At 38.2% G+C, this 26,483-nt stretch overlaps 1 pseudogene; it reads right to left on the bottom strand.

Annotated features, from left to right (window-relative positions):
- Positions 1-4,204: 4,204 nt before the first annotated feature.
- LOC129353013 (nucleolin-like) lies at positions 4,205-9,458 on the bottom strand (annotated as a pseudogene).
- Positions 9,459-26,483: the final 17,025 nt, after the last annotated feature.

Raw genomic sequence — 26,483 nt, 5'->3', positions numbered from 1 at the left:
ATAATTGTAAATAAACAAAATGGCAACCACTCCCACTAACTATCCACCTAAATACAGACAAATGCTGATTGTTGCAGTTTATGTAAAACAAATCTAACATCGAGAAATTTTACAGGACAAACTGGTGAAGATCCAGTTAACCATAATCCACCAAATCCAGTGATCCACTGGTTCCACTGGATTACATAGAAATAAGTGACTTTTGAAGGCAATTAGCAGAGGTGACCACCGCTAACTACAAAGTTAGCTCTGCTACCAGTGCTAACCCTGCAGCACTGGTCATAAACACTGGTTACACTAAAGCTAAAATGCTACACCAACATGGTGTTTAGCTAAACTTAATGTTAAATTGCTTCACTGTTTTTAGTGCTACACTTCTGCCAAATGCCAATAATATTTTGTGGAAGCTAATGCTAACGTGCTATTTCAGCACGGTAGCTAGGGAATCTAATGCTAACATCCGACTCCAACACTCCATTTTAGACCAAAGTCCAGAGTATTTGGCCACTGCAGTGAAACTGTAACGTAATATTAGTTTTTATGAAGCTCATTATTCAGAGGAAGAGCAGAGGAGTCATGATGCTCAAGTCCCAGCATGAACAACCACTGATGGGTTCACTTAATGACACCAATCATATCTGTGAACAGAATATTCTGCAGAGAAACTTTGGGTGGTGATAATGTTGCACTGGCACGCAAACCTTGAACCAGCAGGCATTTGTTACACAATGAAAACAACAACATGTCCTGTGGGGTTAATTGTCCCCCTGTGGGGGGTAATTGTCCCCCACAGGACATGTCCAGACGTCACCAGATGGAAGTGAAGTCTGGAAAATGTCTTCTCATTAAAAGGTTTTTTTGTTTTGTTGCATTAGTGACATAAAATCTGGGTTTATTGATAGATTCTGACCTGAACCTTCAGAGTCACATAAAGATGGTTACAAAGTCAGCCTTCTATCACGTTTCTCTAGATCCAGAGGAAGTCTTCGCTGTATCTCAGAGAATGGACTCAGAACCAATGTTTAATGCTTGTTACTTCTTAAAACTGATTCTAAAATTAGCTATTTATGCCAATGCTGTGACTTGAAACAGCTGGTATAATCTTTTTACTGGGTTGGCTTCACGCTGCTAAGTAGCTTCAGTTAGCCAAAAGTAACAAATACCAAATTGCTTAGGAACTGCTAGATTTTCTTTCCGATATTTAAATTACTTATGTTGTCTGAAATAAACACAAATGGAAGTAAATTGCGATGATTATTAAGATTCTGACTGAAAAATATTATGAAGTAACTCTTTTGTAACAATTAATTAAAAATCCCATGTAAATTATGCCGATAACTCTTCTTCTCTGGTATTATTATATGTTTGGTGATGAACTCCAAGTCTTTCAGGTTGGAAGGCTTCATCATCATCATCATCATCATCATCATCATCATCATCATCATCATCATCATCATCATCATCATCATCATCATCATCATCATCATCATCATCATCATCACCAAAATTACCTCTTCACGTGTTTAGTTCAAATATATCTATATATGAGACCTAAACAGACTTTTCTTAATTTCATTGTTGGTTATGGATCGTGAATTCAAGGCTCTTCTTAAGAATCTTTAGCGACTTATCACCATCTAGTGGAGGAAAGTGAGTATTGCAGCCTGTTTCCTGAAAGAAATCTTTTGATTCAACTGGAATGAAAAGTTTAGACAAGAATGATACAAATTATTGAGAGTTTTATGTAATTTTTGTTTGGTATTTGGGGAAAAATTTCATAATCCTAAATTCTAGTAAAAGAACAAACATTTAAAGAATTATACCTCACTTTTTTCCTCTTTCTTTCTTTCCTTTTTGACAGCCCTCAAACTGAACATTTTAACATTTTAGACACGTATCAAAAAAAATATTCAACTTGAAAACGTAAATTTTCACTGAAACTCAAGTCTGTGTCTGTATTTGTTATATAACAGTTTTTGTTGTTGTGCCCTTAATATCTGCATAGACAGGTTCAGTTAACAATGATAAAATATTTGTTTGTTTCATTCTTTTCTATATATTCACAGTTTAATTTAAGAATTTAATGAAACATCAGTCATGCTTCCCGTCACTGACTCATGTATAAATGACTCAGTTATGTTCCTGTTGCTCATAAACCAAACCGACTTGAATAAAATCTGTTTTCTGCCTGGATTTCTTCTGCTCGTAGATCTTCTGCTCTTCATGCTGGCGTATCTGGAGACGTGTTTGTCTGTCTCGTCTTTCCTCCTCAGGGGCTTCAGGCCGCAGTCTGGAGGCTTCCAGAAAAATGGAGCCTGTAATCAGTTTGACGGTTTTATGTGTCTGCGATATGTGAAGAGAAGAAAAGACGTAAAAAGACGAGGAGATAAAGTCAAGACAAAGGCCGGTGTTTCATTCTGTCCTGTAGCAGCATATTATACGCTTTGAAATTACACGATTTCGACAAATTTATGAAAATAATAGGGATTAAAATTACACAGTGCAGGATTCTTTGCTGCCACACAAACATCTGTGAGCTGTCTGGATTTTTAGGTTTTCTTTTGGTTTCTTCTGGTTTTTCCTTCTCCAGTCTTTTTATATCTTTCTACGAATATTCATAGTTAGAACTAGGATTTCTCTAAGTTCCCCATTTTCCTTCCACAGTCCAAAAAAACACAACTCTACTTTTAATTTGATCTCTAAATTGCTCTCGAGTCTTACAGCCTAAGAAGTTAAATTTTACAAGGAACACGTTTTCACATAAAATTCACTCAATTAGCATCATAAAATGAAAAACAAATAAGCTAACACATCTATAAAATAACAAAAATAGAACAAAATTGTGTAAATTTTGGATTTTCTTTAACGTCTATTTGAATTTACTTTAACGTTCTACTGTTAGCTCATTTCTGTTTGCTCGCTAAAACATAAACAACAAAACAAAAAATGAAACAAGCAAAATACTGCGATGATACAAGCTTTTCTATTCCTATTTTACATTTTATTGGTATAATTTTTGGATAGTTTTCGATTAGAAGTATTACAATGAGTGGCTAACATGCTAGCATGTCCCAATCAACTAACATAATGTGATTAAGAAAATGTTCGCTTCTAGGGTGTTTTGTGTTTGTTTATGTGTTACAACTAAAACAGTTATGATATATTCATATTTTATTTTCCCCTGATTTTAATAATAAAATCAGCAACATTAGCAAGCTAAGCTAATTTTTAGCATGCTAATAAAAGGCTGATTTTAGACTGAACAGACTTGAGCTATGCAGTTTTAATCAATTGTAGAACCATAATATCTTTAAGAGCATCTTTGTGTTTTTGGTTAATTCCTTCACACAAAATAAAGAGTTGTGGTTAAAATAACTTTCCTGTATGGAATCTGTTGATGTTGCTTAAAGAGCAACAAAAATTAATATTTTCATCTGAACACTTCAGATAAAATTACCATCATTTTTAAATAAATTACAACCTATTTTTGCTGGTACAGCGGCTTAATATGAACCGAAAACAAAAAGTTTAAAATAATACAGTCAAAGCTTTATTAAATGTTTTGATTGTCTGTCCCCCCTCATGCAAATAAAAACAAAATGTCAACATAAAGACAAAAACAAAAGTCGTGTTTATATGAAAAAGAACTTTATTTTTACCTTAGAAATGGTACAATATGATACATTACAGTAAACAACACATAGAGCAGGTAGGATCTGTGCAAATGAACAAGATTGTGTTGCATGTATGAAAACTGTTTTTTTCCTGACTGAAGTCTGCACTGCAATGCAATTTAATCCGTCTGCATCCTTTTGTGTACACCAGAAAACATATGTACCAGTTAGCAACAAAGCATTAGCCACACTGGCTGCAAATTTCCAATTAAACACAAAATATTACAAGTAATCGTTTTAAAAAATAATTTTCCTCTAGTTCTAAAGCACAGAAATCAATTTGCAAATAGCCGTTAATAAATGTGGATTGCCTTGTTTGTTGGAGTAGACAAGAGGATTTAATTGAGCAGTTTTGACTTGCAGTGAATGGAGGCAGAATCCTGTAGCAGTCGTCATTGTGAACATCCTCTGGATTCTCCCCTCAGGGACCAATTAACCTAAACACCCACAGCAGGAACGTCTGTTTTCATCCAGACGTTCAGAAATAATCAGATAAATAATGCTGCAGAAGATTAGAGCAATAAGTAAAGAAGCTGTGGTTTTCCCTGTCTGACCCTGCAGTTTTCGTGGCCTCAGGAGAGGAGAGGGGACGTCTGTTCTCCAGCTGTTTTTGTGACGATCACGCCACCGTCCGCCCCGCTTCCTGGACGCCTTACTTGGCGGTGACGACTTCCGGCATTTCGGTGGGGTTAGGTCCCCCCCGTCCTCGTCGGAGTCGCTTTCCACGCTATCGTCTTCGTCGGAGTCGCTGTCGGCGGCGCCGGGCGTGGCGGTGGCCTCCTCGCTGCTCTGGGTGTCCTCGGATTCGGCGCTGGCGCTGTCACTGGGGGAGCTGGCACCTTCCTCCTCTTCCTCTGGAGTGCTGCTGCTTTCGCTGTCGTTGGCGGTGGATGCACCGCTGCTGGCGCTGTCGTCCTCAGCGGGAACGGCGGCCTGCCGGGCGCTGACCTCCTGGTCCTGAGGGAGTCCAGACGAGGCGTCCAGGCCCTGGGTCTCCACCTCTGGGGTGCTGGCGTCTTCTTCCACGATGTCAGAGTGGACCTGGAAAGCCTGAAAGCCAGAAGTTTCAATCAGAACCTGCCTGATAATGTCAGGATCTTTAAAAGGTCTAAAAAATTTATGACATTAGCAGAATAACAACAAAGTTTTGCACACATTTATAATGGAAATGTAGATAGTGACTCATCCAAGGGTCACAAAAGAACTCAGAACCACTGAACAACGTCTAAGTTCAGTTCCTCAGGGTAAATACAACCAAACAAACGTTAGCCTAGCGCTAGCTGGAGGAATGGCTCCTGGTCTTTTACCAGAGACAAAAAAGAAATCTGACAGCATTTTATTTTTGTCTACTTATTGTGAAAATGGAAGTAATGCTAGTGTTTCCTTCAGTGGGTCTTGGTGCAGCGCCCCCACAGGCGAGGAGGGGAACATGTTGCTCAACATGTCGGTTTGACTCAGTGTAGTGAAAAACAGGAACACACCAGTTGAAAATGTAACAAATGGTGCAATTCTGGTCCAAATCAAACTGAGTTTACGGGACTTTCTGGTTGGAAAACATTCTTCATTGTGTTTCTGTTGCACCCCGTTTATTCAGGTTATGTGTGCAGCTTTGGGAGAATAACTAAAACATAAGGGACAGTTGCCCAAGAGGACCAGGACAGAGAAAAAAACGATCTAAAAGATTGCAAGTCTCGCTTGTCTCATTGGTCAAAAGTAGAGAAGGTGCAAAAGAAGAGCCACTATTGACCAAAAACGTGATGTGATCCCCACAAGTTTTGGGGAGACGAGAAATAAGGGGTGCTCCCTTTCAAGGATGTTCTTCTTGACCTCAATATTTCTACCACTTCCTCAAAGGAAGACTAACCTGTACCTTATAAACCTTTGGGAACTTCTCCACCTCGTTGCCGTTGGTCATGTCATAGGCCACCTTCTTGGCAACGATCTCGTAGGACTTGTAAGGGTTGGGACCCTTCGGGTAGGATTTCTCCTCCACATAGATGATGGACTTGTCTTCAATGATTCCTCTCAAATTGTCCCCGCGACCAGCGTCGGGGTCGGTGACGATGGTCGGGTCGATGGGTTCTTGAGTGGTCTCCGGCTCGACGACGCCGGGTGTCGGGGTGACGGTGACGGGCGCGGGGGTGGACGACTCTCCAGACTCTGAGTCTGAGTCAGAGTCCTCCTCCTCTGTGTCCTGTGGTTGTAAATATGGAAATATTAAGATGACCTCTGAGTCACAGGACTGTTTCAAACATCAAGGCAAGGATTAGGCAAGAAAAAAACACAGCATTTTACTCACACTCTCCTCTTTGTCGTCATCATCGCTGTCGTCGCTGTCCTCACTGGTGACAGAACTGGTGTCTGCAGGTGCAGCTGCAGCTTTGACCTGTACTGGAAGCTCAGCCGCCGCCTCCTGTACCAACAGAAAACATGCAAAACTGAAAGATCTGATGGGAAGTTCGAGACTCACTTCCCTTCTGATCACCAGATTCTCACCTGAGTCTCATCTGAAGCATCTTCACTTTCATCTGATGAAGACTGAGCTGGAGCTACAACTTTCTACAGGCAGAGCAGAAACATCTCATTCATTTCCTTTGTTTATTTCTGATAGTTTTGAAAAAATAATATAGCTGGAGCCAAACACTGTTAAGCTGGACATGATGCTGAAATCGGGCAGATTACCAAACCCAAGCAGGATTTCAATGTTCAGAACAACAACAGAAAGGAAGCAAACATGGACGAAATGGACAAACCAGCAACCCGGTTGACTATTAAGCATCAACACATCAACGACTGTATATTTAGTTAAGGATGTCATTTAATATTCAAAGGTTTTGGTGCATAAATAAACCATTTCTCTCAAAATAGTAAGAAAACTTTTATTTAAGACATTTAAAGAAATTACAGCTACTTGGATTTTAAAAATGGCAAATATATGTTCCTTAACTGACAGAAATACTTTATATTACAGTTTTTATCTTTATGCAACTCCTGGATTTAAAACAGATTTTACCTGAACTGGAGCCGATCGGGACTTAGGAAGAGCAAGCTGCTGTTTTCTGATGGCCGGTCGCGCTGGTCTTCTCACCTGTTCACATCACAGACATAATAATTATTTTATGCATAAATCACAAACTAATTTCTGCGTAACTCTCTCTGGATACTCACCACCTCCTCAGAGCTGTCAGAGCTTTCACTGTAAGATTTTCTCGCCTGGAAAAAAAAAGAAACATCAGCTGAATATAATCACAAAAGTACTTTATGAATTGAATTCCTGTGAACTGAATAAAACTCACCGGTCGGCAGAGAACTGTGGCGAACAGTAGGACAAAAACAATGGCCACCTTCATGCTGCCAGAACTGGGAACCAGAACAGGTTGAAGTCAAACAAAATAAAACTATAAAACATAACCTTGATACCAAAATACACGTCTGACGACCATAACTTCACAGGAAACACAATGGCATGTCAAACTTAACATCAGCTCACTGGAGAGTCCTTCCTAAAACCGGAGGCTTCCGGGTCACATGGCCGTTAACTAGTCCTGGTATGTCACAGGAAGTCATTAAAGTCTTAATTAGAGACCAAAAGGAGGAGTTATGAGTCCCCGAATTAAAACTCTTGAGCATTTTCTCTGTCATCAGGGAGCGTGGTTTCATAAACTCTGAGACACCAGTTTTTATGTTGAATCGGGTCCAAAAGATAAGAAACTAGAATGTCTGGAAATCGTCCAGATTAAAGCAGATTACTGAGAACTAGTCAATCTCTGAACTGTTTTCTTTCACTCAATCTCTCCCCAGTAAACGTGCAGGAGGTTTAAGGATGAAGAGAAAAGAATAAATCCATTTTTAGCTGGAGGTCGTCGTTACCTCTAACCCACAGCGTGTGGTGAATTTGTTGGACACCGCTAAAGACTTTGACATTCAATCACTGCAACTAGTTTCCTTGTGGGAGGATCAGCCTGAATGCCTGCTTCTATGTTTTAATGATGGACTCCTCTCGTAGCGTGTATTTACTGGGTTATAACTGGAAAGCCGCAGCGCAGCCGGAGCTCCATAGACGCCCATAGGACGACATGCGTAGATATTTTTAAATGTCTATCTTTGTCTTGAGCGTTTGACCTTGAGGATGAGGACATCTGGAGTTGAATCGATTGAAAACGAAGTCTTGTTTTCAGAATGGATTTTCGGCGTGACAGGAAGCTAGCTAACTGTTGTTCCGACGTCAAAGACATTTCTGGTCCATCTTTAACATTTTATTTACCAAAACAAGTTAATATTTCATGTTAGATGAGGAAAAAATGTGATACATTGATGATTAAAACAAAAATTGCCAAATTTGGAGGTCTGCTGCTAGTCAACTAGCTGAAGTTAAAGCTAGCTGATTAGCATAGGTTAGCATAGCTGTGAATTAAATGGAAAAAAATTAGCACAACATTTTCTAAGTTAGATAGTTATGAAGCTAGTTGTGCTATAACACAACCTAGAAAATAATAAAAAATGTAAATCCTGGAAGCTAGCAGGTGAAATACTTTTTAATGCTAACGGCTATCAGTTTAGTGAAACATGCTTGATATTTTGTTCATGATTCCTAAGCTACCATACGTTTAGCTATGAAGATAATTAAGCTGTAATTAAACCTATAAGGTATGAAAACATTTTTGTCTTGGAAGCTAACAGATACATTTCAATGCTAATGGCTAGAAATAGCTTTACGTTAAAAAGAAAAAATTGAGGGAAACATATTTTAGTTGTGATTTCTATAATAACTATGATTGTTATTGAGCTGAAATAAAACATAAGAGAGACTTATGCTACATTTCAAGCTAGCAGCTAAACATTCCTGCTAACTGATAAATATATGTTTAGAGAACCAGAGAAGATTTCTCAGTCCTTTTTTATATTCTTCTTTTGTCTTATTATATCGTTAAGATAAAACTTAAGAAGTATTTTATTTTAAATAATAAGTTCAACAAAAAAACTGTGGAAAATTTAGAAAATAATACTTCTACTGCAAACTGCAAACAATCTTTTAATGATATCAAATATCATTATTGACATCATTAGATTAATTAATCAGTAGATAATTTCCTAAAACTGTAAAAAAATAAATAAAAGGAAAGTTAATCAATCAAAACTAAAAATATTAATTAGCTCCTTTAATGTTGGTTCTAAACATCTGAAATGTTAATTGGAAATAAAGTATAATGTGCAAAACCAAATTCATATTAGATGCTTTTGTTTTTCATTGCTTCATAATGTAAATCTGAGTTTCAATATATCCGGAAGTGATTACAAATTGATTTATTCTAGATAAAGTTGCCTTCACACTCAGGGAAAACTGGTTGATTTTATTAGTTTTACATTTACTGGTTTGCAGAACATTAACATTTTAAAGATATTTTTAAGTTGTTGCAAGACCAAACCTTAAAAACAAACTTTAAAGCCAAAAACAAAAAAAAAACATTCCTGTTGTGAAAACTTGAAATCTGAAATTCTTTCCAATTCTAATGTCAAAAAGAAAATAGAGCTGAGAACAGATTGTTCTTCATTTAAACCTGACATAAAACTACATTTTAATACCTGCAGTAAACATTTAGGTTCTGCACTTAAAACAAGCCTCACATATCATAGTTTATCTATTTTTCACATAATAAGTAAAAGCATCTTCTCAGAACAATAAAGCTGAAAAATAATCATGCGTTGATCCTGACCTTGGTTGCATGAAACAGCAGGATATCAGCAGGTGAGTTCAGTCTTTATCTCCTGGTCTTTTCTGGTGCTACTGCCGAATCCAGGCTCCTGGTTGGCTTTTAAACCCTTGAACCTCGCAGGAGCAGCCAATCAGAGCAGAGGTTGTGATGTCATGAGGTTAACCGCTCCTCTCTCCTCTTCTCCCACTCTTCCTGTGGTTGGTGGTGCGCCTGCAGACACACACATACATGCATGCTGCGAAGCTCCAACATGTGAAAGGTTGCTGTTTGGTTCTGCGCTCTCATGCTGATGCTGCGTGAGTTAATTTAAGCTCATGTTCGGACAAGCGGAGGGGAAAACCAGCAGCGTATGGAGGGAGGTGGCATGACAGTGAATCTGCTTCCTGACAGACAGAAGAACAACATCTGTCTGAGGTCTTTCTACTAAATTAGGAATTTGTCTACGAAACCAGACTAATTTGTCTCAATTATAAACATTACTTCTTCTTATTTTTTCTATTTTTTAGTGCTGTTATGATTTTTTTCCAGTGTTATGCTTCTTCCCTGTTGCATAACTTAATAATTAATAAATAATCTCATAAGGTTTTTATAGAATAACCAGCTTTTATTAGAAAAAACAAAACCAGGACACACAAACTGTGGTCTAAATTTAATGTCTATTTATCATCTGCAGGTGAGGTTATTGTTATCATGGTGATAACGTCTAGAAAGCTTAGCTTTGTTTTCACTAACATGAATATTTACAACAACCAGCAGCAGAAGGTTAGCTGTGCTAAAGCTAAAGCACTAATTATAATGCTAATTTGTTAAACCAACATGGTATTTAGCATTAGCTGAAGCTAAAGCATCAGAGCTGAAGCACAGACCAATCACGTCTCGTCACATGACGCGCAGTCAGCCAATAGCGACGCTTCGGTTTCTTGCCGCTGCGTCAACCAATCAGGTCTTCAACTTTTCTGGTAAACTTTATTCAATTGAAAGTTCACAAAACAGCCAGGTAATTTAGCTCTGGCTAAATTAGCACTCATGCAAACAAATTAATGTAACGGAAGCTAAGTGTGCTAACTGTTTTCAAAGCTAGCAAGTGTCTCAACTGCTGATAGCAGCTGATTCTCTCCTTATAATATATAATATTTTGCAAAATCTTTTTAAATAGGAAATTAATTACTGGAAGAAAAGGTTAAATAGTGTCAGAAAATATGAAGTTCAGCCCAGCACTGCTTTAGCCAGGCTCACAATCATCTTCTTTTGAATTTTGATGTTGTCAGTGCTGAAGGTGTCGCCACCTGCTGGCACGGCATAGATATGCATTTTTAATGGCAGATATTTTTCATAAATGGACAAAACAAACATATGGAGTTGAGTAGCAACCAGTGATGCTGGGAACCAGAAGTTACCTTGATGAGGAAATTTCATAGTTTCATAGAGTTAATTTATATTTAAATATCAAATGTGAGGCTGATTTAAACCTTCGCTTTACTTTTTATGTTGTTCACTGACAACCCAGTCAAATAAATAATAATAGTTACTAATGGGAAACAATGTGATTAGATGCAGAACTTGTAAAAAAAATCATATTTTTGTGTTTCTAAAAACAAAGCAAAGAATCAAAGATGAAAAACAAATCATATTTATTGCTGTTTTTCATTTGTTTAAGTGATATAAACTTTGCAATCGACGTTATGTAATCCTGTATAATGTATAGATGCACCTGAACTGTCATGTCTGCCTTTAACTCTGCAGACGTTTTATCGTAATAACAGGTTTGAAACTTTCACAAATCATATTTAATGATCCCGTCGTCTCACTGAACGTAAATAAGAATTTGAAGAGAATGTGAAGAATGCTCATCTGTCTGGATTCAACCGTAAAGTCTTCATATATCTTGAGTTTGATGTGAATCCATCTGAACTGTGAGCAGCAATAAAACGTGTTAAAATGCAACATTGAACCATTGCAGTAAACATTTGGGACTGTTTGTCTCACCCATGGACTGAAGACATGTCCAGGGAGTGTCTTCCGCTCCTACTTGTGGGTTTTTATTTTGAAAAGCAGAGCTGTTGTGAGCAGTCAGTATCTTACCTACAGCAGGCAAGTCAGAACAACTAACGTCCTGTGAGACTTGAGTCATTTTTAGTTTGGATGATTCAATCTGAGACAAACACCAACAAAATATTTTCATTTAACGTCATTAAAATAATAAATTGCTGTTGTTGCTGTTTCTGTAGGTCTGACACAGTGATTAAGAAAAGCTAATAAATACATGAATCCTGTATATTTTCCAATGTTTTTAATACTTTCAATTCTTTTTGCTGGTTTAGATTTACCAGTTTAACTTTGATTGATTAATAATCAGTTTACATTACATTCATTTTACAATATATTAAAAGACATAATGCAGTAAAGTCCAAACCAGATTCTTCAAACTGAGAACATGCTTCAAAGGAATATTTGACTTTATTGCTTAAAACGATTTAACTTTTGATACTTATTGTTTTCCATAAAACACAGTAATTTATTCCCAGCAATGGAAATAAGAATGTTTTTTAATAAAAACATGCTGTATGCTTGTGGTCCATATAAAATAAAAAAATAATAAAAGACTAACTGCAGAAAACCTCTTTATGTTGCACACTGTTAAAAAAACCTCTCTGAAAATACATCTGTAAATGGAAAAATCCGTATTTATATAAGAATTAGAGACTTTTTTCTCATACAGTTTCATCACATTTTCCATTTAAGTAGATATAAACTTGGCATGGAAAATATCCTCCCTAAAAAAACAGCTAAAAGTGTTCGGACCACACAAAATGAATCCAAGGCCCACACATGGCCCCCCGGCCGCATTTTGGACACCCCGATCTAACAGCGATCAGCTGGAAGAAATCGTCCTGCGTGTCCAGATGAAGACCACGTGTCCCTGCTGTTATTTTCCTCATGCCGCGTTGTGTGTGGAGCTGCACAGTTTAAGAGAAACCTCTGGATATTTGCGTCTTCATAAAAGCGTCTGGATTTTAATAAAAAGCCGGTTGATGACGTTTGGTGATTTTAAAAGGCCGTCCGCGCTGCGCGGGCCGCTGGGGACGTGGAGACGCGGGCCGGACGTCACAGGAGCACGCGGGAGAGCGCACACTCTTTCCAGGCTATAAATGTGTTGGAGCAGACAGTGGAATATGACATAAAAAGAGTAAAGTGAGAAAACCGCATTCATCAGGCCTTTTCCAGACTCACACGTCTCTCTGTTGTGCATTAATGTATTTCTGGATTCACAGAGGCAACGTCACAACGTTCCCCTCACAGGAACCAACACTAATAAAACCAAACCAAAGCATTTTCTGACTGTTTCACACCACATGAATTATCCCCTGTAAATCATATTTTATGTCACTAAATTAAATTCTGTTTATTTACAAACAAAATGCATCCATTAGTTAATCCTAATTATCAATCAATGGTTCAGTTTATTATTTAAATGAGAACAAAACCTTTTCCATGTAAGGAAACCAGAAGCACTGAGTACATAAACATATAAAGTATTTAGTTATAAGTAATAAGAGAGAATATTATTCATCACTAACTACAGATTAATTTGTGGATTATTTTAACCAGAGCTGCGACTCTGAAGCATTCGCTTTGATTAATTGATTATAAAACTGGAATGTTTTTAACTTTTTCTGAACAAACAAAAGTTACTATCAGAAACTTCTGTTCTGTATATTATGGTATGCTACATGATGCTAGATGTAGCTACATGATGCTACATGATGCTACATTATGCTACATGATGCTACATGATGCTACGTTATGCTACACTATGCTACATGATGCTACACTATGCTACATGAAGCTACACTATGCTACATGATGCTACACTATGCTACATGATGCTACATAATGCTACACTATGCTACATGATGCTACGTTATGCTACATGAAGCTACATGATGCTACATTATGCTACATAATGCTACACTATGCTACATGATGCTACACTATGCTACATGATGCTACATTATGCTACACAATGCTACATGATGCTACATTATGTTACATGATGCTACATAATGCTACACTATGCTACATGATGCTACACTATGCTACATGGTGCTACATTATGCTATCCTACCCAATGTAATACTATGCTATGCTATCCCATTCTACATTATACAATGTTATGCTATTGTATGCTATGCTATACTATGCCATATTATGCTACGCTATTCTATGCTGTATTATACAATGCTATGTTATTACATACTACACTATGCTATCCTGCGCTATGTTATTCTGCTATACAACAGTATGCTATGCTATAATAGAGCAGACTGTATTATATCATATGCTATGCTATAATATATGATTCTGTGCTAAATATTCTGCTAGGTTTTTAATTCTGGACGACATCTGAACGTCTAGTTTCAGATGTTTTATATTTATTTCCTACCTAATAGTGAGATGAAAATACAATGAATAGTTCAGATCCAACCTGTCAGTTTTTAAATTAATGGTTCATTTGTAGCCAAATGTGATTTTCAGCACATTTCCTTCCCTCAGCTCATCATAACAGCAGCAGCTGCTGTAAACCTTTTCTGTTATTGTTCCACCTGACAGGATGATGAAACTCACCACAGTTTGGATCTTTTCTGGCTGAATTCTGCATCTTTAAATATTTGATAAACAGAGTTTGGATGGTCTGCGGTCGTGGAGGCAGAGGAATGAAACCGTTTGAGCCTCATGTGGCCTGAGAACTGTCCAGAACAACAAGCCGCCGTTTCTCACTGACAATAATACCATTAATCTGCTGGACACCTAAATGACTGCAGACTCTGACCTGAGGATGCAACACTGAGCCAAGGTCAGGAAAACAGACAAAAGAGTCGGGAAAGAAAAACTACTTTCATTCCTGTTGGTGCAGATCAAAGGACTTTGTTTTCATGTCCAAACCGAATATAAAGAAACCAATGAAACCAGAAACAGGCAGATTAAAGCCAAACATGTTTTTAAAAACAGAAAAATAAAAGTGCCAGTTTTTATCATTTCCTGATGGGACTTTTTTACGAAAGATGCGGGGTCACAAACAAGACGTCACAACACTCTGCAGTATTTATAACCTGTGCTGTGATTGGACAGACATGCACTTCCTGGACTGGCGTTGGTGGAGGAGGGTCACTTCCTGGAAACATCAGCGCGGCAACAAGGGACGGCATGACTGACTTTATTGCAACTCAAAGGCTCCATCTTTTTAAAAATGAGCTTCTTGTGCTGAAGTTGACACATTTTGGTTCATTTAACAGCTGAAAAACATGAAAACATGAAAATGTTTTCATGTTTTTTCATGTTTTTTCATGTTTTCATGCGTAATGAAAACACGTTCATTAGGACATCATCCTCAGATGATGAGGGTTTCTCACTTCATTTCACATTGAGGTTTTAGGGCCTCCTGTCTCTTTAAATCCAAACGAGCTCCAGTTTAGTTGCTAAGGTGACGGGCGGAATTCAGCCGGGGTTGCTAGGTAACGGGGAGCGGTTGCCGGTTGAATTCCAGAGGTTTTTAAATCGGCTCATTTTCCAGACACCAATAAACATTGATTTATTATCAGAAACCAGCTGGTCTTTTTTTTTTTATTTAATCGCTCGGACTCGTAAAACGTTACATAATATGTTCCCGTTGAATTGTTTGAAGAAACCGTTTGAACTCGACGCGAATGCCTGCATCGCATCAGCAGAGCTGGAAAAAACCCAGACAGCCAAAGGTCAAAGGTCACGCTGGCTGCAAATGACCAAACATGTTTCTGTAAAGCAAAAAATTTGGGACTTTGACATTTTTAACGACCAGAATTTTGTATATTTCTTAAAGTGAATGTAAAGGGATTTTTGTTTTCTCCCAGTTGAGTCACAATGGATGTTGAGTCAATGTGGGTCACATTGGACCTTCTGTTTAAAGTCACATTTATATTTTCTCTCTGTCCAAACTGATCTGTTTACAGGAAGGAAGGGGAAAAAAATTAATCTTCAGATACACAAAGATGGCTGTTAAAGTGTGTTAAAAACTCTGGGTGGAGATCAGAACAACATCTTAATGATATAAATGATTTTGTTTCCAGAACCCATTGGTCGGGTTGGGATGGTATCTTTGCCTCCTGATTGGGTCCAGCTGTTTGTCTCAGCTGAATTAATACCAAACTCCAATTAACTCAGTTTCATCACCTTCAGTTACAAACAGTGGAGAAAAAAGTAAAACATTATTGTAACATAAATGATCCAATTCATGCCCCACTCACACCTTCAGAATGAGATGTTGGAGTTTGGATTGTTTCGTTGGAGTCACTCTTAAATCCAAGCGTTATGACGGTAATAAAGGTGATTTAGTGACGAAATGAAGAAACGTTCCTGCTGAAAACAGGCAGCAGATGAACAGCAGGTCTTCCCTCCAGCTGCCTGCTGAAACCCTCAGGCTCTGCGGTGAGGAGAAACGCCAGAGGCATCCCAGGAATGAGGGGAGGAGGTTTCCTGCCCAGAGCAAAGTGTGGCATCGCAGACCTGATGTGGCTCCGATGGGCAACATTTTATTGAAGGAAGGCTTAAAATGAGTCCAAAAAGTGAAAAGTATAAAGGAATAAAACATAAAAAGCCTATAAATGTCTAAACATGGTGGAAGGTGGTTGGAGTTGATGAAACGGGGTTTGGGATCTATGAGCTAAAAAAAGATATTTTGCTTGAAAAATATATTTTTAACATTGATGAAAATGGGTGTTTATCTGATAAGCTTAGTTTCATAAGTTAACAGTTTTCTGTCACTTTGAAGTCTAATGGAGGATCTTCATGTTTCTGATCCAAATATCCAGTTTTCTGAGCATCAAAGCTGAATTTAGAGCATAAATGTGATTTAATGCTTTTTGATCCTGACCTATTCGGCCATTTTAATCAGAGAACTACAAACTTGAGAGAAATGTTCATTATATTGGATCTTTACTAGACAAAGCTGCTCAGTTAACATAATAATGTTAGTCTAACTTAATCTGAACAAATTATCTGCTGCTGCACAAAAAGACCTTTTATTAAAGCTTCATCATTAGTGGACAATAATGAACATAAACTAAATGCTGATTTAGTTGAACCTGGTTTCTATTTGGATTTCTTTCATTAAGTTCAACTTCCTTACTTACCTAATCCCAACCAAATTATCTAAAAAATATTCCCTTTGATCACTTCTCCTATTTGAAATATGAATAATCTTATTTGTGATTAAACTTTATCTCATCTGAAATTCTTCAGAAAATGTTTGCTAATCCAGTGTGAAACCGTAATGAACTGTTTCAGGTTTCAGAGCTCATCATTGGCCTGAAAGTCACAAGTTACAGCTTCCTTAAAGAGGAAAATGACTAATAAAGCAAACCAAATATGCCCTACTTATTACATAAACAGTCAATTGCACAATTAAAAGTTGTTCTATGATGCAAACAGGACAGAAATGATGGACCGCTCCCTGTTCTGCGGTTTCTTTTCTGCACAGCAGCATCTAGTTGACCTCGTATCTCAGTCACAAAACATGCTGGAAATTCAGACACAATTTGTTAGGAATCAGAAAAATGTCTGCAGCCAATCCTCTATAACGACCAAACAACCTTTTTTACGACTGAAACGTACTAACAATAATAATAAATCTGGTTTGCTAATTGGTGAAACACGTCTGAAAACCAGCAGCCGCAGAAACCGCCTGCTGCTTTTATCGTCGCTAAGGAGGAAAAATAAAGAGATTTAAAAATGGAAAGAGTTTCAGTGATAACAGCAAAAACACTTTTAACGACTTGATAAGATTTAAACATTTCCACGACATTAAAAATACCGCAGGCCTATTTTCTAACCTTCTGTAAAATACAAACAGTTTTACGGAACATTTAACGTCTGGTGCAGCCGGGCCGACCTCAGGTCCAAACAAAAAGCTTCCAGTTCTAAATATAAACGGCTAGAAACCCGATTTATTAATGTGTTGGTGTACAGTCAGAGTTTACAGTTTCTCCAGGCGTCTTCATCATCTTCACATCCTGAAGCCTCCAGCTTCTGCTTTCCACAAGCTGAGGATTCGCAATATCGTCTGTGGAGTTGTTGGGTTCGACTCCCAGTGATGTGGTTCTGCTTCGTAAACAGAACCAAACAGAACCGCACATTAATGAACTGCATGTGGGATTCTCATTCAGTCTCCCACTATAAGGTGTTCATCAGAGACACAGCATGGAAACCAAACTGACTCTGCTGGCGCCTGCAGGGGAAACGTGTCCAGAATGTGTGGGGTCTGCAGAGTTGTTAGAGGTTTCTAACTGTTTGTTGCAGTCTGGACCGGTCCGGTTTACTGGATGAGACAAACTGTACAGCGCTGCACAAAAAACTGAAGTAGAAAATAATAATAATTAACTTTTAAATTCATTAATTTATGTATTTAAAGGTGATTGAACATAAATGATTGAATGAATTCATCAAAATAAATAACACGAAGAAACACAAAGATTGAAGAATGACTGCATGACTCAGCCATGTTTAATCCACTTTAATCCGACTCCAGTTCATTTATCCAGAAGGTTTGGTTTGATTTTTGAGTCATGAATGAAAATCAAACTCTGGTCCCTTCAACCAAACTGAAGAGTTCAGGATTCGGTTGATGTGAACTCTGGTGCAGTTTGAATCCCTATTTGAACGGGATCTGCTCCAAAAGCAGGAAGTGGACTACAACGCAGAGCATTCTGGGTAAATACAATCAAAACAAACATGCTAGCCTATCACTAGCAGGAGAAATGGCTCCTGGTCTTTAGCCAAAGACAAAAGTTTTTTAAAGTGTTTGGTTTGTTAAGACAGTCGCCAAGTTTTCATTGACCATAAAACTGCAAACTGGAATTATGAAAATAAATTTGCTCAGTGGAATAGAGTTGAATGGAAACACATCATGATTTTTAACAACTTTTTATGTGAACAAACTTTTGCATGTGTGATTTAGATTTTATGGAAACAACACAATTGCTAAATTCTCTTTTTCCGACATTAGCTGAATATCAACAGCTTTGAAAATGTAACAAACAAACTGAGTCTATAAAACTAGAAATATTATTTCTTTATGTAGAATAAATATTTAAAGTTTTGTTCAAGTTTTATTTAACACACATTGACCAGGAGGCTCCATTAAAGCAGCGAGGCGCATCGTTTAACTGCTGTACGGTTTAGTGTCTAACTCTTAAACCAGTGCAGAGTTCAGCAGTTGCTGCACTACAAGTTGCACAATACCACCATCTGACTACGTGGGAAGTTAATGCCAACCCAAATCCAGTTCCACCCCAGTTGTACCCAAAAATACTACAATTACACCCTCAGACTGAAACATCAACAAAATACATAATTTCTGGTCTGAAATGGGAGCCAACAGCTCAGTGACTGTAATGCGTCAGTCATTAGGTGCAACGTGGAGCTTCACATGTGGGTGAAGTTTAACGTTTTTCCCGTCCAACATGTTCTACTCCAGCTTAATTAGAAGAGGAATGTCTGAAAAGGTTTGTTAGGGAGTGTTTGACAGACAGGAAGCTCCTCATGCTGCAGATATCAGACCTGTAATTCTGAACCGGGTCGTCTGAACCGGAGAGTTCTGCAGGAATGGTGCAGATCTCTGCACAAAGACACAATACATGGAGGCTATGTGTGTTTTTTTTAATGTCCTAAGGTATTAAAAAAACACTGAAAGGTTTGGAAAAAGAAGAGAAACACAGTCCACTTGCAAAAGAACAAAAAGTCCTTGAAATGATTTCACATTTAATATCTTAAAACCACAAACTTCAGTGTATTTTATTAGAATTTGATCTAAAATTAAAGTAAAATTATTTGTGGTTTCACTTTATAACTTGGTCACATTGAAGACTTTTAGGTGCTGGATGACTTTTCAGTGACCACTAACTAAAATGTTAGATGTGCTATTTAGCAGAAGCTAGTGCTAATGCTACCTAGCAACATAATATATCGCAGTCATTAGAATTAAATCTGTTTTTCACCCTGGACAAACAACCAGGATGCAAACAGTGGCTCTGGATGTTAAATCAACAACAAACAACATTTGTCTTTTCCAACAGCCATTGCACAAAGCATACAGTGGTAAAACCAGCTGATCAAATGTGCTGGAACTCTGCTGGGGTTGCTAGTTATCGAGTTGAACTCTGCTGTATCTGTTTCCATCGATCAAATGAGTGCACAAACTGGAGCTGCAAAAATACATTTACTCAACAGAAATGCACTAATTTGGAAATAAAACTTCAGCTTTTTAATAAAGTATTTTTGCGTGAGGGTTGACTGGCGTTACTCGTTAACAGCAAAGTGTCTTCTGATTTGTGACGTTACATTTTGGATGTTTTTGAAACAGCTAATCTTCCAGACACTAAAAACTAATTAAGTTTTGGACAAAATAAGTATTTGGGGTGTTTTTAGAAACAGTTCAGACCCAAAAAGAAACACAAAAAAATGTGAATTTTGCATAAAACGTTTCCTTTAAATGACTTTGCTGCGGTTAAACGACCCTCAGGGGGAACCGTTCAGGCCGCGCCTGCAGGATGGTTTGTTCTGCGGTTGCTTGGTTTGGGTTCAAACCTCTGAGGTTGGCAGTTCAAAACCTTTGCCTTCATTTATCCTCCTGCTCAGTCAGGAGTTGATGCATCATCACATCATCAGCTCAGTTCTCTGGTTGCTTTACTTTGGTTTCTGCTCATCAATGCAAACTAGCTCAGCTTTTTCAAAACTGCTGTGAAGTGAAGAAATTTCTCTTGTACGTATGACAAACAATGATTGTTGGCCAGTTTACCAGACAGTTTCAGTCATTAGTTATTTATGTAGAACTGTGTGGGTCAGTTTAAAACTCATGCTTTAAACTCTGAGATCTAAACTTACATCCAGAGGTGACAAATCATTTCCTGTAGTCTGAGTCAGACTCTGGATATTTATTTTTACTCACTGCTGTTTGTGTTTGACTTGTGTTGCTGGATGAATTAATGTGACACTGACATTAGTTGCGTTTTTGTTGACCATATAAGTCCACAAATTGGAGTTATAAAAATAAATTTGCTTAATGGAAACTTGGCAGTTTAAAAAAGGTTTTTGTTCCAGGATGAGGTGATTTTTCAACTGTATTAGTGAATATTGCAAAACTCACATGAGTCTGTGATCAACAACTGGATGTTACTACTGGTGGAGACGACAAAAAAACAACAGTAAGTGGTGATGTTTTTCTTATTTTTTATAAATTATTTGGTGTGTTACTTATTTAAGAAACAACACAAGTGCAAATTAGTGTCTTCTTGTTATAATCAAAGTTTTGTGTGGTGGAAATGCAGCCCCTCCTTCCCTGGATGTCCTGCTCTATAAGACAAAGTCTGTCCTGCTGCTGCTGATGATTTTTCATCTGGTTTCCCAGAATGCTCTTTTCTTTCTGTTTTTCTGTCTTGAGCTGCAGCAGATTGAGGAATTGGCCTCGTCCTCCCTGCCTTCTTTGCTGTGGGTTCTCTAAACTATATTTGTCGGAAGGTGGAGCCATGTGGGCTATTTTTGTCCGACCCTGTGGTCATGTTGTGGTCACACTCTGATCAGACCAGACAGTTTGTCGTCAGAGATGAGGTAGGAAGGTGTAAAGATGAGGAAGGAAATGAAAAGGCAAAAACATGAACACTTTTACCTTTAATGGGCTTCAAGCTTCCTCTAATCATGACGATACCTCATGAGAAACAACTTTATTCTCATGAAAACGTCTTTTTAAGAACTTCTTTGATCCTCTGAAGATCCAACAAAACCAAACTCAGGCTTTACTTACAGTAAAAACCATGTATGCAATATAAAACCTCACATGGTAAACATTATTTCAACAAGCCTCTCTGCTTCGGCTGCATATGATCGTCTCTGTGGCCTAAATTAACCTGGCAGAACAGACACAGTTTCACTGTGGTGAGCTATACAGTCTCATTGTGGGACATGCTACGCTAGCCTCGGGTTCCCGTCCATTGTCCTCCGACCCGCAACATAAACTGAATTCCCAACTGTCGGGAAAAACCCCTTCGTACAATCAGCAGGTTTGGAGGCTATGAACAAACTGAGGGTGAAGACAATAGAGAGGCCGTGATTTGACTAGGCAATTGTCTGTGTGTATCTTGAGGTTGAGCTGATGCTCCAGTTAGTTTCTGTCTGCGGTCAACGCAACCTGGCTCCATTTCAAGAAGTCGGCATCGTGTTTTATTACTGCTGTGTTAATGTTTGTTCAGGAACAGCAGCGAGTGCAAAACGACCGGAGCTCCTGAGAGCTCAAACATTTCACCTATTAGCATAAATATCACTTTATTACACATTAATTATTATAAGGAATGATTAATGAGGTCAATGACTTTCCAAAAGCACTTGCTGCATGTTAGTATTGTAGGTAGTGTTGTTGGTAGCATTCATCCCCAGAACCAGAACCAAGACAGGAGAAGCAGCTTTCAGCATCTATGCACCAATGTTTGGAACGAACTTCCAGAAAACTGTAAAACAGCAGAAACCCTGACTTCCTTTAAATCTCAACTAAAAACACACCTGTTTAGAATTGTATTTGAAACGTAATATGTAACAATGTATTGTCTATGTTGCATGACTTTGTGTTCCTGTGTTTATGATGTAAAGCACTTTGAAATGCCTTGTTGCTGAAATGTGCTATACAAATAAAATTTGATTTGATTTTTTGATTTTGTTGGTAGCATTGTTCTAGCATTGCTGGTAGCGTTGTTGGTAGCATTGTTGGTAGCATTGTTGGTAGCGTTGTTGGTAGCATTGTTGGTAGAATTGTTGGTAGCGTTGTTGGTAGTGTTGCTGGTAGCTTTGTTGGTAGCGTTGTTGGTAGCTTTGTTGGTAGCGTTGTTGGTAGCATTGCTGGTAGCATTGTTGTAGCATTGTTGGTAGCATTGTTGTAGTATTGTTGGTAGCATTGTTCTAGCATTGCTGGTAGCGTTGTTCTAGCATTGCTGGTAGCATTGTTGGTAGCTTTGTTGGTAGCGTTGGTAGTAGCATTGTTGGTAGGATTGTTGGTAGCGTTGTTGGTAGCATTGTTGGTAGCATTGTTGGTAGCGTTGTTGGTAGCATTGTTGGTAGCATTGTTGGTAGCGTTGTTGGTAGTGTTGCTGGTAGCTTTGTTGGTAGCGTTGTTGGTAGCATTGCTGGTAGCGTTGTTGGTAGCATTGCTGGTAGCATTGTTGTAGCATTGTTGGTAGCATTGTTGTAGTATTGTTGGTAGCATCGTTGGTAGCGTTGTTGGTAGCGTTGTTGGTAGCATTGTTGGTAGCGTTGTTGGTAGCGTTGTTGGTAGCGTTGTTGGTAGCGTTGTTGGTAGCGTTGTTGGTAGCATTGTTGGTAGCGTTGTTGGTAGCGTTGTTGGTAGCGTTGCTGGTAGCTTTGTTGGTAGCATTGCTAGCGTTGTTGGTAGCATTGCTGGTAGCGTTGTTGGTAGCATTGTTGGTAGCATTGTTGGTAGCGTTGTTGGTAGCATTGCTGGTAGCGTTGTTGGTAGCATTGTTGGTAGTGTTGCTGGTAGCTTTGTTGGTAGCATTGTTGGTAGCATTGTTGGTAGCGTTGTTGGTAGCATTGTTGGTAGCGTTGTTGGTAGCATTGCTGGTAGCGTTGTTGGTAGCTTTGTTGGTAGCGTTGTTGGTAGCATTGCTGGTAGCGTTGTTGGTAGCGTTGTTGGTAGCGTTGTTGGTAGCATTGCTGGTAGCGTTGTTGGTAGTGTTGCTGGTAGCTTTGTTGGTAGCATTGCTGGTAGCGTTGTTGGTAGCATTGTTGGTAGCATTGTTGGTAGCATTGCTGGTAGCGTTGTTGGTAGCATTGTTGGTAGCATTGTTGGTAGCGTTGTTGGTAGCATTGCTGGTAGCGTTGTTGGTAGTGTTGCTGGTAGCTTTGTTGGTAGCATTGTTGGTAGCATTGTTTTTAGCATTGCTACGCTGCAGCAAAAGGTCCCAGGTTTGTATGTGTGTTATGATACTTTATCATTTAGTTTCATTTGTTGTTCTATTTTCATTATTTCATCCTTTGGCTTTAAAACGGTTCAAACTACCCAGCTTTTATTCTGGTAGTCCACTTCTCATTATCAGCAAGACAAATTACATGTTGGCCAAATGTTTAGCTCTGAGCTGCTTAACTAAATATTTAGTTAATCAAATAAATAGTCAGTTTAAAAATGTGACACTTAAAACAAATAACATGACAATAATATGACTTTGAAAAATGAAACCTGACAGGTTAATAATTATCTTGACTGTAACTTTACAAACAACATCCCTTACATATAAAATGAAATCCTTACATTCATATCCATGATGAGTTTCTGTAAATCTGAACTGTAGCTTTAAATTTCCAGCCTTCAGTGAGTGATCTTCCTCCTCCTCCTCTTCCTCTGCCTGTTGTTCTCAGTCTGCTGTCAGTTCCTCATATTTCTGCCTCGTTTTTCTGTTTGTTGTGATGCATTTCTGAAAATATCCTGCAGGTTTTTCCAGATCCAGAACACAAACCCACTCTGAGAAAACCCGGTACCTCAGTCACACATTTAGACCCGAGGAACCATGACGGCGTTCAGACTATTCATGGATCCATCGCGTTTTTATTCACACTTTCCAAATGAAATGAAAACAGGTGAGCAGGTTTTGTGCTCAGTAAACATGTTTAGCTCATTTTGGGAGAGTCAGGGATTCCAGGCAGAAAGGATGGAAAACTTTTCCCCGACCCGCCGGGTTGGTGACACGCTGCACCACTAAACCTCACAAAGATAAACAATTGGAGATTTTTTCCCTGTCTTTTAAAACTTAATTATGAACTCTTGCATCATGAACTCACCCCTTGTAAAAACGTCTCACACATCTTTAATTTCTCGTCGGTTTTCCTCCTAAATTTATTTACAAGGGAATCCCCAACTCCTCTAATTCATTAATATGCAATAAAACGGCTTTATATGTAATATCTGCACTAAAAACTGGCCTGTGTGAGGATTTAGATGAGCTTTTTACTGGGGTGAATGCAGAGCAGGAGACTGCAATGGCAAAAGCAGCTCAGCTAATATGCTGACATCATAGATTCATTCTGCAGGGAGGCTGGTTTCTTTACCTTCACTGACCTGAAGTCTGTTTCTCTCAAATTATGAATCTGTTTAATAAAATGTAATTACTTCTACACAGTGATATTCCTTGCAGCATGAGATGGTGCTTCGTCCTGCATGAAGATAATTTTGCTACTGAAGCTGCGGCTCTTCTTTCTGAACCATGAAAGAAAGTTTGATAGACATTATATAAAAATGACTTTGTGCAAATGAACATGTCTTGTATTTGACGCATCCTCATCATCCTCATCATCCTCATCGCCTCCAGGCTGACCCGCCAGCTCTGGGTCGTAGCGGCCTGCAGTTGATTCCTCGTTCTCCAGCCTGCAGCTGTTTCCTCGTTCTCCAGCTTTCTGTTTGCCGTTGTGTCAGTGATTCACAGACGACTCAGCCGGCCTGTTTACGCCTGGAGAGACACGCGCCGCATGGGGTGTCAGAGCAGCAGCTCCACCATCGGCTCTGTTTGTTTTCCAACCCACAACTTTACAGTTTGGCCTCAGTTTTAATTTTGAGCTTGTATATTTTTATGCAGCAGCCAGTTAAAGAGCTTTAATAACATCGTTGTATAATAATAACAGACAAATCTGATTTGTTTTCCTTTTGGTTTCTTTATGAAGAGTTTATTTCTTGCTCTGGAACAGTTCATGGCATGGAAACAACAATCATCACGTTGTTATGAATATGTCTCTGTTTCTGCATGTTGCTCAGTTTTGCCTTTCCAGGTCTGCAGCTGCTTTGTTTCTGCATTTAAATGTTTCAAATCACTAAAAAATGAAACACAGAGAACCAGAGAGTGCATTGTCTATTCCCTTTTGAGTTGTATGAAATGTTTGTAAATTAAATTAATAAACTGTCTGTTTGGTTGCAGCAAGATTTTGACCTTAAAATGTCAGAAACTAAAATCCATCATCTAGAAAGTTGAACTTGAACAGACTGGGAATCAAATATTAGCTGCCTGACAGTCATTGACTGTTTCATAAAGGTTTCTGCAGAAGGAGAAACTACATGGCTATAAAGTGTAAAAGTTACTAAATGCTCATAAATCTTTGATCTGCAGCTCCACAAGTTGGGACAATTTGATCCGTAAAAACAAAACAAATAACTTGTTCCATCTTGTCAGCTTTATTGTGTTCAGGATGAAAACATGTGACTCAAGTTGTTGTGAGTCATGAATTAAAGGGCTAGGTCACTCTTTTTTAATAAATATTTATACGAGTCAAACTTCAACTTCATTGAGCTTCATTCACCGTATTGTGGATATAAGTGACCAAAAAATGACTTTTTCTAAATGTTTTATAGAACTACAATCAACCATGACTGAACTCAAATTAGAAAAACTTTGTGATATAATTGATTTATTATTACATGGACTAGTTATTTAGAAACTAGTTACAGTTTTTACAGATATAATCTGAAATTTTTCAATATTTTTGAGTCTAAAACTCCAAAACTAATGGAGAAAAAACAGAGTATTACATAAAACCTCATTACTGTCTGTTCAAAACAAATAAAACACAAATTTGTTTTATTTGAAATATAAGTTTGTATAAAAGTGAAATGCAAAAGTGATGTCATAAACAAACTCTATTATTTTGCAAAAAGCAGAAGTTTTAACATAAATAAAGATTTTTTGATAAATATATAAACATTTGTGAGTGAAATACATAATTTTATGTCTTCTTTCATCAACGTTGGATTCATGTTGCTGTTTTTACAGACATAACGTAACATGATAAAAATGTAAAGTTAAAAGTAATTTATAAATAAAAGCAGTAAAACATGGCGGCAGAAGGACGGGGTTGTCGGTGCGACGCTTATGCAACAACCAGTGGAAGATAAATGCAGAAACGTTCACGGATGTTCAGTATATTAAACCTCAAACTCTCACTCAGACGTATTAAAAAGATCTTCTGAGTTGTTTTGAAATGTGTTTTCTCGCCGTTCCTCCGTCTTCACACGTCAAGCCGT

This window comes from Poeciliopsis prolifica, unplaced genomic scaffold (genome assembly GCF_027474105.1).
Source record: "Poeciliopsis prolifica strain line A6 unplaced genomic scaffold, Auburn_PproV2 SCAFFOLD083, whole genome shotgun sequence".
Classification (NCBI taxonomy): domain Eukaryota; kingdom Metazoa; phylum Chordata; class Actinopteri; order Cyprinodontiformes; family Poeciliidae; genus Poeciliopsis; species Poeciliopsis prolifica.
Note: the sequence above shows the minus strand (reverse complement) of the source record. Positions and strands in the feature narration are given on the sequence as shown.